Source organism: Symphalangus syndactylus, chromosome 7 (genome assembly GCF_028878055.3).
Source record: "Symphalangus syndactylus isolate Jambi chromosome 7, NHGRI_mSymSyn1-v2.1_pri, whole genome shotgun sequence".
In the NCBI taxonomy this organism is placed as follows: Eukaryota; Metazoa; Chordata; class Mammalia; order Primates; family Hylobatidae; genus Symphalangus; species Symphalangus syndactylus.
Genome location: NC_072429.2, coordinates 79,640,977 through 79,651,168, shown reverse-complemented (window position 1 = coordinate 79,651,168; position 10,192 = coordinate 79,640,977). Strand labels below are relative to the sequence as shown.

Below are 10,192 nucleotides of genomic sequence, written 5' to 3'. Positions count from 1 at the left end.
GAAGCTGGCAATTTCTGTGGCCCCAGATACTTTTTACAGCATCTGAGCTAAACATTACACCATTACGCCCTCAAGGTTTTCCTGGAACCACAGTATAACTAATGTCCCCCCTAAGAAGACTTCAGACTCCTTTAATGTCTTTCATTTTTATCATAGAATGCCTCTAGGGAAGGGTAAAGTGGAGAAAAGAAGCCAGGGCATGAGCTGTAGAAGGGACAAAAAAAAGAAAGAAAGCATGATTATTAACATAAACAGGGACAAGAGAAGAAAATATATAATTCCTGCAGAGTCATATAATCCATTTTAAGGAACACTGAGAACAGGAATTTAGTGCATGATGTGTTAGAGATGGAGCTTGGGTATCAACTGTATGACCATCAGTATACAGCTTAAGTATTAATATCCTAAAGCCTTAGTTTTTTATCTATAAAATAGATATAATTAGAGCTATTACATTGTCTTTGAAAAAATTCAATTTCTTAATTAAAAAATATATTTTAGTAGTCTCTCTGATTTTTGTCTTTTTACATCTTCAAAAAAATACATGCATCTGAAACCATTTACAGGAGTTGGAGGACTGAGGAATTAATATAGACCACTTTCCCTTTCATGGGCCCAATGTATACTCAAAGTTATGTCTGTTATCTTATGAGCTTTGAATTCCATTCAGATATTTACAGATTGAAGATACTTCAAGAGCATACTCTGGTCCAGTAGCCAGAAGGGCAAATAATTATTGTCCCCATGTTCCTTGTCTCTGAAACTTTCTCCAAAAATTCTTTTGAGCTCGAAGTATTGGTACTGATGTAATTTAATTGAGCATGTGTGAAATTCCAGCGTTCCAGAACCTGAAATTGACGTAATAAAAGTGAAATGCAGAATATGCACCTCTGATACCATTTTTTAATGTTACACTCCATCACTCCTGCTTGATATCAAATCACAGGAGGTATTTTTCATCTGTTAATTGCATTTTACACGCCCTTCATCATTGGCCTCGAAGCAATTAAATTTGAGAAAAAAATTACTGAAGCAAGGAGTAAGAACCAAAATAATCAAGTTCACTAAAGTTATTTTCACTCAATGATGTCTCTAGCAGATAAATCAACATTCATAGTTTCATTCTACTCTAGCAATTTCACTCTCAAAAATTCTCCAATTAAAAACAAAAGGTTCTAGAGAGATTTTTATTTTATTTTTAGAGTATTTGTGAAAATCCAGAAAAAAGAAAGCTGCTTATTTCTTTTTTCTTTTTTCTTTTTTTTTTTTTTTTGAGAGCGAGAGAGAGTCTTGCTCTTGTCACCCAGGCTGGAGTGCAATGGCATGATCTCAGCTAAATGCAACCTCTGCCCCCCGGGTTCAAGCAACTCTCCTGCCTCAGCCTCCTGAGTAGCTGGGATTACAGACACGCACCACCACACCGGGCTAATTTTTGTATTTTTAGTAGAGACAGGGTTTCACCATGTTGGCCAGGCTGGTCTCAAACTCCTGACCTCATGATTTGCCCACCTCAGCCTCCCAAAGTGCTGGGATTACAGGCGTGAGCCACTGCGCTCAGCCTTAGAGAGCTGCTTATTTCTAATACCCTGTTATAGAAATTATTATTCTTTTGGTAGAACATATGTTATTAACAAATACTAAAAATAAAATCAATAATTTGTCAAATTTCATTATCTTTCATTCACTATCTATCATCCATGGTGTTTTGCTAACCGCATAGTATTCTTGGCAGTTTTATGCCTTAAGTATTCACAATAGACTTAGAGTTGATAGTTGACACAGGGAACCTAAGAATCTGAATTCTGGTCAGTAAAAATTCTCCCTATGATATTTGTGAATATTAGGTCAAATCATATGAAATTGACATTTTTGTAGGTTAAAAATGGTCAAATCTGAGAAATTTCATATAATGCAACCAAATATCTAAAGAGTTCTAAATACAGGTATCTTGGTGTGTCTGGAAATACTATTGGGTTCTTTCTCCATTAACTTGATGTGAATCCATATTTTGGAATTGTCTTCTGGTCAAGGTCTCGTCTGTTTGCCATTCTCTATTTTTTTTTTTCCCTATCCACTTATTCTTTTATCGTTTGAGTAGATAGCTTCTATTCCACAGACCCAAAAGAAATTTTTTTCCAAAATTACTGATGTTCATTCAAGAAATTGGACACTTTGATCACTCTCTCCTTTAAAATTGTTCCTTCTTGGTTTCCATTTTACTATGTTACTTTTTTCTTGATTTATCTCTAAATTTTTCTCCTTTTCTATTTGCCACCTAAATGAGGGCATTCTATTTGTCTGCATCTTCTATCATTTTTCTTGCCCAATAGACTTATACTGTCACCCCAATCTCCTTCACAGTTAGTAAATGAGCTCCTTTTCTGCTCTCTGGCCACCAGAACATTCATACACAACTGTGCTCTTACTTGTTACTGTAACCATCCTCTCTCCTTTCTGTTTACTTAGTAAAATGGCATCCCTCTTCCTCAGCTCTTAACCCCTCCTTGTGCTACCACAGGCCTTCCACCTATCCCAGGGACCCTGCTCCACTAGAGCATCACTTCTCCTACACCCTCACCCCTTCCTATAGTTTCTGTCCTCTCAGTATATAAACTTGCTTCTCCCATGACATAAAGAAAAAATCTCATGATTCTATGTCATCTTCTAGTTACGGTCCTATCTTTTTTCATTCATAACCAAGTTTAAATATTTTAATTCCTTTTTATCTTCACCTCTTAAAACTTTTATGACTTTTGTCATAAGTTGGGCACACCCAGAAACAGGCTGTGATAAGAATTTGATGGGAGTAGTTTACCTGGGGGATAATCTTTGCTAGAAGAAAGGGAAGTGAGTCAAGGTAGGAAAAAAGTCAATACAGAATGTGTTTATCTTAGATTACTATTGTGGGAAATTGGGATTTGAATCTCATTTGGCATCTTTGGGAAGCTGTCGAACAAATCTTTTTTTTTTATTATTATTATACTTTAGGTTTTAGGGTACATGTGCACAATGTGCAGGTTTGTTACATATGTATCCATGTGCCATGTTGTTTTGCTGCACCCATTAACTCGTCATTTAGTATTAGGTATTTCTCCTAATGCTGTCCCTCCCCCCTCCCCCCACCCCACAACAGTCCCCGGAGTGTGATGTTCCCCTTCCTGTGTCCATGAGTTCTCATTGTTCAATTCCCACCTATGAGTGAGAACATGATGTGTTTGGTTTTTTGTCCTTGTAATTGTTTGCTGAGAATGATGTTTTCCAGTTTCATCCATGTCCCTACAAAGGACATGAACTCATCATTTTTTATGGCTGCATAGTATTCCATGGTGTATATGTGCCACATTTTCTTAATCCAGTCTATCGTTGTTGGACATTTGGGTTGGTTCCAAGTCTTTGCTATTGTGAATAGTGCTGCAATAAACATACATGTGCATGTGTCTTTATAGCAGCATAATTTATAATCCTTTGGGTATATACCCAGTAATGGGACTGCTGGGTCAAATGGTATTTCTAGTTCAAGATCCCTGAGGAATCACCACACTGACTTCCACAATGGTTGAACTAGTTTACAGTCCCACCAACAGTGTAAAAGTGTTCCTATTTCTCCACATCCTCTCCAGCACCTGTTGTTTCCTGACTTTTTAATGATGGCCATTCTAACTGGTGTGAGATGGTATCTCATTGTGTTTTGATTTGCATTTCTCTGATGGCCAGTGATGATGAGCATTTTTTCATGTGTTTTTTGGCTGCATAAATGTCTTCTTTTGAGAAGTGTCTGTTCATGTCCTTCACCCACTTTTTATACATAAGTTAATTCAAGGTGGATTAAAGACTTAAATGTTAAAACCATTAAAATCCTACAAGAAAACCTAGGCAATACCATTCAGGACATAGGTGTGGGCAAGGACTTCATGTCTAAAACACCAAAAGCAATGGCAACAAAAGCCAAAATTGACAAATGGGATCTCATTAAACTAAAGAGCTTCTGCATAGCAAAAGAAACTACCATCAGAGTGAACAGGCAACCTACAGAATGGGAGAAAATTTTTGCAACCTACTCATCTGACAAAGGGCTAATATCCAGAATCTACAATGAACTCAAACAAATTTACAAGAAAAAAACAAACAACCCCATCAAAATGTCGAACAAATCTTAAGAGTGTTTTCTCCTTGGGAGAGGAATACTGGGGTACTTACCAATCAACTCACATCTTAAATCACTGTGGGCTGCTCCTCTGGCACATCTGGCCAGTTCCAAGACAAGGCTGGGTTCTTGCTGATGACAAAGCCCTCATAGAAAGTAGCAGGTGATTTCGGTAGGATGCCATTGGCAAGGCTGGGAATAGTGAATGCCAAAGAAATATGGGAGGGGCACCAACTGTGTCTGCTACACCCATTGTAATTAGTTTCCTGCTTTCAGCACTTAGCCTTTCTGGTGGAGAGCCGGTGATCTCATAATGGCCACATTTAACGAAATCTCTTTTGTCCTCACCCTCCTTGATCTTTCTCTATGCAACATTTGGCTTCCGGTCCTTATCTCCCTTGATATTCCCTCTTTCTTGCCTTCTCTTTCTTATTGCTTCTACCTCTGTAACAGTTTTGCTTCTTTTTCAGCCTCCTCACTTCCAAGTGCTGATGCTTTGCAGGACTCTGCTTTGGCTTTCTCATTCTATGCATGATTCCTGAGACATCCTTCCCAACTTTATGACTCCTCCAACCACCAGCATAATGATGACTTCTGAATCTATATTTCTAGCCTGGACTCCTCTCCTGTAGTCACAGCCTTATATCAGATCGCATTCCATGTTTCCATTTCCTATGGTGCCAGAACATCTCAACCAGAATGTCACAGAGGTACTCAAACCCACATTCACAAAATAGGAGTATTATCTGTCTTTAACACATGTTCTACCTCCTATATTCCTTCTACCAAAATGGATCATCAGCTAACCAGTGACACAATAGAAAATCTGGAAGTCATTTCAGCCTTTGTAATTTTCCTCATTCTTCACATTTAACTGGTGACCAAGCCTTGTCGGTTGTATCTGCTTAACACTCTCCAGTTTGTTCACACCTGCTTTCTTGTCACACAATCTCAGTTTCGTCACTTGGCCTCTAATCTCACCTTATCACTTGGTAACCTTCACCCTACTGTTAGAATTGTGTTTCAAAAACGTGAAACTGACCAAATGCTTACTGGAAAAGTTCAAATTATTTCCCATAACATGAAGAGTCTCCGTGAGCTGGCCCTCGTCTGCATTTCCAGGCTTAGACACCATTTCCTCTCCCCACCTACTCTAAACCCCAACCACTGTAATTTCCAAATTGTTCCATAAAGTTCCAAATCTCTATAGATTTAACTAAAACTTTTGTAGAACATGCAGACTGTCATGTAGTCTAGGAAATTTACAAATATTTTATTATTTAATCCTCATAACAACCCTCTGTATTATTATTATCCTCATTTTATAGATGAGGAAACTGAGGTCCAGAGCGGTTAAGTGATTCAACCAACGTTACACATCTAGTAAGTGGCAGAGCCAGGATTTAAATCCAGGCACTCTGGCTCCAGAGTCGTTACTCTTGACCACCCTACCACAATGAACTGGATTTGTTAATGTCATTTCTGTCTGTCTGGAAAATCCTCATCCTCCCTGCACTTCCAGTGAGTCTTTCTCTAACAAACCTTTCTTGATCCTTCATTTCTTTGGTAGTCTTGATCTCTCTCTCTCTCCTTTGGACCCCTCTATAGTACAAATACACTTGACGCTTATTTCCATACGTGTCTCCCTTTAGTATACACTCCTTGATGGTCACTCCCTTATTTGTTCCTATAGTTTTCTTTGACCCTAAACGTTAGACCTAAGCTTAAGCCTTTGATCTCCTTTTCTCTCTACACTGACTCTCTCGATGCGATCACCAAGAGATCATCAGTTTCAGGCTGCAAACATCCTTGGTACAGGACAAGTCTCGCATTTGGATTTCCCACTCAGAATTCTCTCCCGAACTCCAGACTCATATAAAACAGGCTTCTCTAACTTCACTGGATTATCTAATGAGTATTGCACAGTTAACATGTTTAAAACTACTCCCAATCCTTACTTCTCACAAACTCCATCTCAGTCTTCTTCATCTTCAGCCAGGTATAACACCATTCTTGTAATTACTCGGGGTAAATAATGTCAGAATCATCTTTTATTCTTTTTTTCTCATGCTCCACAATCAATCTACAAGTTGTGTTGGCTCTACTTGCAACATATGTCCAGAATATAACCAATGCTCTCCACCTCACTGCTATCAACCTGGTCCCGACCACCATCATTTCTTGTCTGGATTAGCTGGATTAGCCTCTCAACTGCTTCTGCTCTTTCCCTTTTAATTATCATTTCCAACAGAAGCCCGGCTGATACTACTAGAACTTAAGTTAGGTCATATCACTCCTCCACGAAAATCATCTCAGCAGCCTAAAATGCCTACAGGAGCTGGTCTCTGCTACCTCCTTGACATTACATCCTTCTACTCTACCCTTGCTGTGGAAACACCTACCTTCTAACCATTCCTCCAATGCTCCAGGCATGTTCCTACCCTTGGGCCTTTGCATTTATGTTCATACTGCTGCTTGCTGCTCTGCCTGGAACATCTGTTTCTCTGATACCTTTGCTTCTTTATCTGCTCTGGTCTTTGTTCAAATGCCACTTTCTCGGTGAGGCCTTCCCTAACTACTTCATTTAAAATTGAAAGTACTTAACTCTAACATTAAACCCTTCTGGCTTTCCTTTTCTACATATCACCATCTAATAGCATATATTTTACTTATTAATTTTATTTTCTGTCTACCCCCACTAGGATCTAAGTTTCATCTAAGTTCCCTGCTCCATTCCCAGCACCAAGAAATGCCTACTGTATAAGTACTCAACAAATATTGGCGCTTATTATACTCAGCCTGTAACCCAGTGCCTAGAAACCTCAAGTCTTTGATAAATGATTATTGAACAGATCAGTAAAATTGTAATTGAATATATCATCTTTTACATCATCTATCTAAACTATCCTAATATCTCTAAAGTCTAAAATGAAACTCATCTTTTCCAAACTCAATTAGCTTTCCTCCCAAACTCAATTAGCTTTCTGATTCTTTTATTAATGTTCAAGATACCATCTCTCTTTTATCAGCCATTTTTGTTTCACTGACCTCTATATCCAAACAATTATCAAACCCTAAGATTCTACCTATGTGATGTTTCTCTAGTTTGTCTTTTTCTTTCATTCACACTGATAATGCCTTCATTAGACTTCAACTACCTCTTTTAATCTGTCAATTCAACCAGTCATTCGGTTCTCCATCCATCTCTTCCTACATCTGCAAACATTACTGAGTATTCACTGCCCTGGGTACTTTGCCTAGTACTGTGCAGAATGTGCCAGGAAATGGTTTCTTTGATCAGAAGAAATGTCAATTGGTAGGCCAAATTAATACAGTATATTCTGTTTCAATCCTTTAACTGTATTATTATTATTACTATTATTATTATTTACATTAAGTAAATCTTTGTCTTTTTATTTAGGAAAATAATCATGCTAAAAGCAAGTTGTACTTTATATAGATTTCAAACAAAAGATTGATTGTGCTTTCTGAATAAAAAAGATAGGGTATCTTCCAACCTCACTGACTTAAACCTTGTGGAATACAGCATTTCTAAACTAAAAGCACGTCAAAAAGAAAAATTAAATAATCCCAGCTCAAAAATCGTCTTTAGAAGGTCTTAGGATTGGCTAATTCTGCTATTATCTTATTGGCTGTGGCAAAAAAAGAATACAGAGCTGCTGTCTAAAATTTCTCCAAACTCCCATCTGAGTTCAGCAGGCAACACTCAGATTTGAAAGAAACTCTGCAGCAACATGGACATGTTGTTAGCTGAGTTGACATTTGATTAGCAGGCATTTTAAACTGATTTCCTCTTAACATACACAGGAGAGAAAACATTTTCTTCCTGCAGGGCATGTTCTATTACATCACATTTCTGAATCCCTTCTTCCTATTCAGTCACTCTCTGAAAAAAGCTGGTTTGTTTTTCCCATGTAGAATCACTCTGGGTACAAGAACCTTTATTTGTTCCCATTATTATTCGTTTTAAATTTAGAACCTGTGTTGGGTCTAAAATACCCATTTCTCACTCCCACAAGCAGATGATGACCAGGCTGCTGCCAAGAGCAGCAGAAAAAGGGAAAACCAAACCAAAACATGAAGGCAAGTACCCAGGGCTTTGCAGTCACCACATGGGTCTTCTTCTCAAGTCTAATGGTCCATGAGTGGCTTGTCCAAGGAGGCGGCTGCCTCTTGGTCGATGAAGATGAAATCTGCAACCTTTCTAATCACAATACACACACACACCAAACCCCCCCCCCCCCCCCCGCAGAACACAACCCTCATATTTAAAGCTCTTAAGTTCAGGGTAGCGGTCTCAAACTGCCAAACACTAGGATGAGGATGTAACTCTGCACGTGTTTTGGATGAGAGGAAGCATCGTCCCAGTCACTTTTCTCCTCCTGTGCTGTCCTTTCAAAAACAGGTCTGGATTACAAGCTCTACCCCAAGAAAAAGAACCGGTTCAGAAAACCCTTCTCCAAGTTTCTCCAATAGAACACTGTGGCTGCAGGGCCTGGTAGTGTGAAGGGCAGGAACTGACATATAAAAATGTACTTAAAATCAGAGTCAGAAAATGGTTTTAATAGTCTAATTGGCTCCCTGTTTTATACTGTAACTCCACAGAAGACATAGGGCCACGTAGGATTCACAGGAAGGAACAGCTCTGATTCTTATGTGGCTGGCTCTAATGCCCCCACAGCAGGCCTCTTCCTCCCTAAGCTTTTTCTTTCCATTTCAGAAAAGCACTATTTTATCTTCACATCCAAGAGCTGGTTGGTTTGGTTTGTTTCTTTGGAACCATCAATAAAAGAAGCGATTTTTTCCTGTTCTTTTTACTCACATCTACCTATCAGAACGGCTATTTCCTTTGACAGTTCAGTAGCACACAGGCTGACTTGGCCACATGGACTCATGAATGCATGCATTCGGACCGCATATTGCTACCAAATGGAATGTGGGAATATGCTATGCACCTCAGGTTGAGAAATGACCAAGAAATCAAGATCTAAAGGGTGATATTATATATATATATAGATAGATATATATATATATAGCGCATATATATATATGCTATTATTCATAAAAACCTTGTTTAGTGATAAAAATTGCTCTGTTTAAATATGAATATTATAGTTTGCTTCTCATGGTTAGGAAACAATAGTCTTTCTGAAAAGCAGGTGATTTTTCTACTACAACTCCATATCCTGGGCCTCATCTTCGGAAAAGTCAGATATAGAGCTCTCCGATGAGCTGTCCCCGGTACCCTCTTCCTGCTCTTTCAGCACCTCCTCCGTGGCGTATTTCTAGATGTACTCTTTAATTTTCTGCTTGTATTCTTCTGGTCGGTGGAGATACATGGCTGCAGCGTCACCGTTGGAGGATCTATGGGGTTAGGATAGGCCAACAACTGGGGCAGGAAGGACTCAAATATATTGGTAAGATCATAGAGAGCTGTCCAAGTTTGATTAATCACATCTAGACACACAGTTCCTGACGCGTCATCAATGTTGGGATGGAAAATTTTATTCATGAATCCCTCTGACCGGCTCCTAGCAGCCTCCACTACAAGCAGTCGACTCCTGTTCAGTCAGCCTCCTTATCCCAGCCGAACTGTATTATTTATTTATTTATTTATTTTTTTGCATTATCAAATTTCTTTCTTTTTTTTTTTTTATTATACTTTAGGGTTTTAGGGTACATGTGCACAATGTGCAGGTTTGTTACATATGTATCCATGTGCCATGTTGATTTCCTGCATCCATTAACTCGTCATTTAGCATTAGGTATATCTCCTAATGCTGTCCCTCCCCCCTCCCCCCACCCCACAACAGTCCCCGGAGTGTGATGATCCCCTTCCTGTGTCCATGAGTTCTCATTGTTCAATTCCCACCTATGAGTGAGAACATGCAGTGTTTGGTTTTTTGACCTAGCGATAGTTTACTGAGAATGATGTTTTCCAGTTTCATCCATGTCCCTACAAAGGACACGAACTTATCATTTTTTATGGCTGCATAGTATTCCATGGTGTATATGTGCCACATTTTC

General features: G+C 38.8%; 1 pseudogene; it reads right to left on the bottom strand.

The window, feature by feature from the left end:
• Window positions 1-9,233: 9,233 nt before the first annotated feature.
• Window positions 9,234-9,677, bottom strand: LOC129486544 (ubiquitin-conjugating enzyme E2 H-like; annotated as a pseudogene).
• Between the last annotated feature and the right edge of the window lie 515 nt (window positions 9,678-10,192).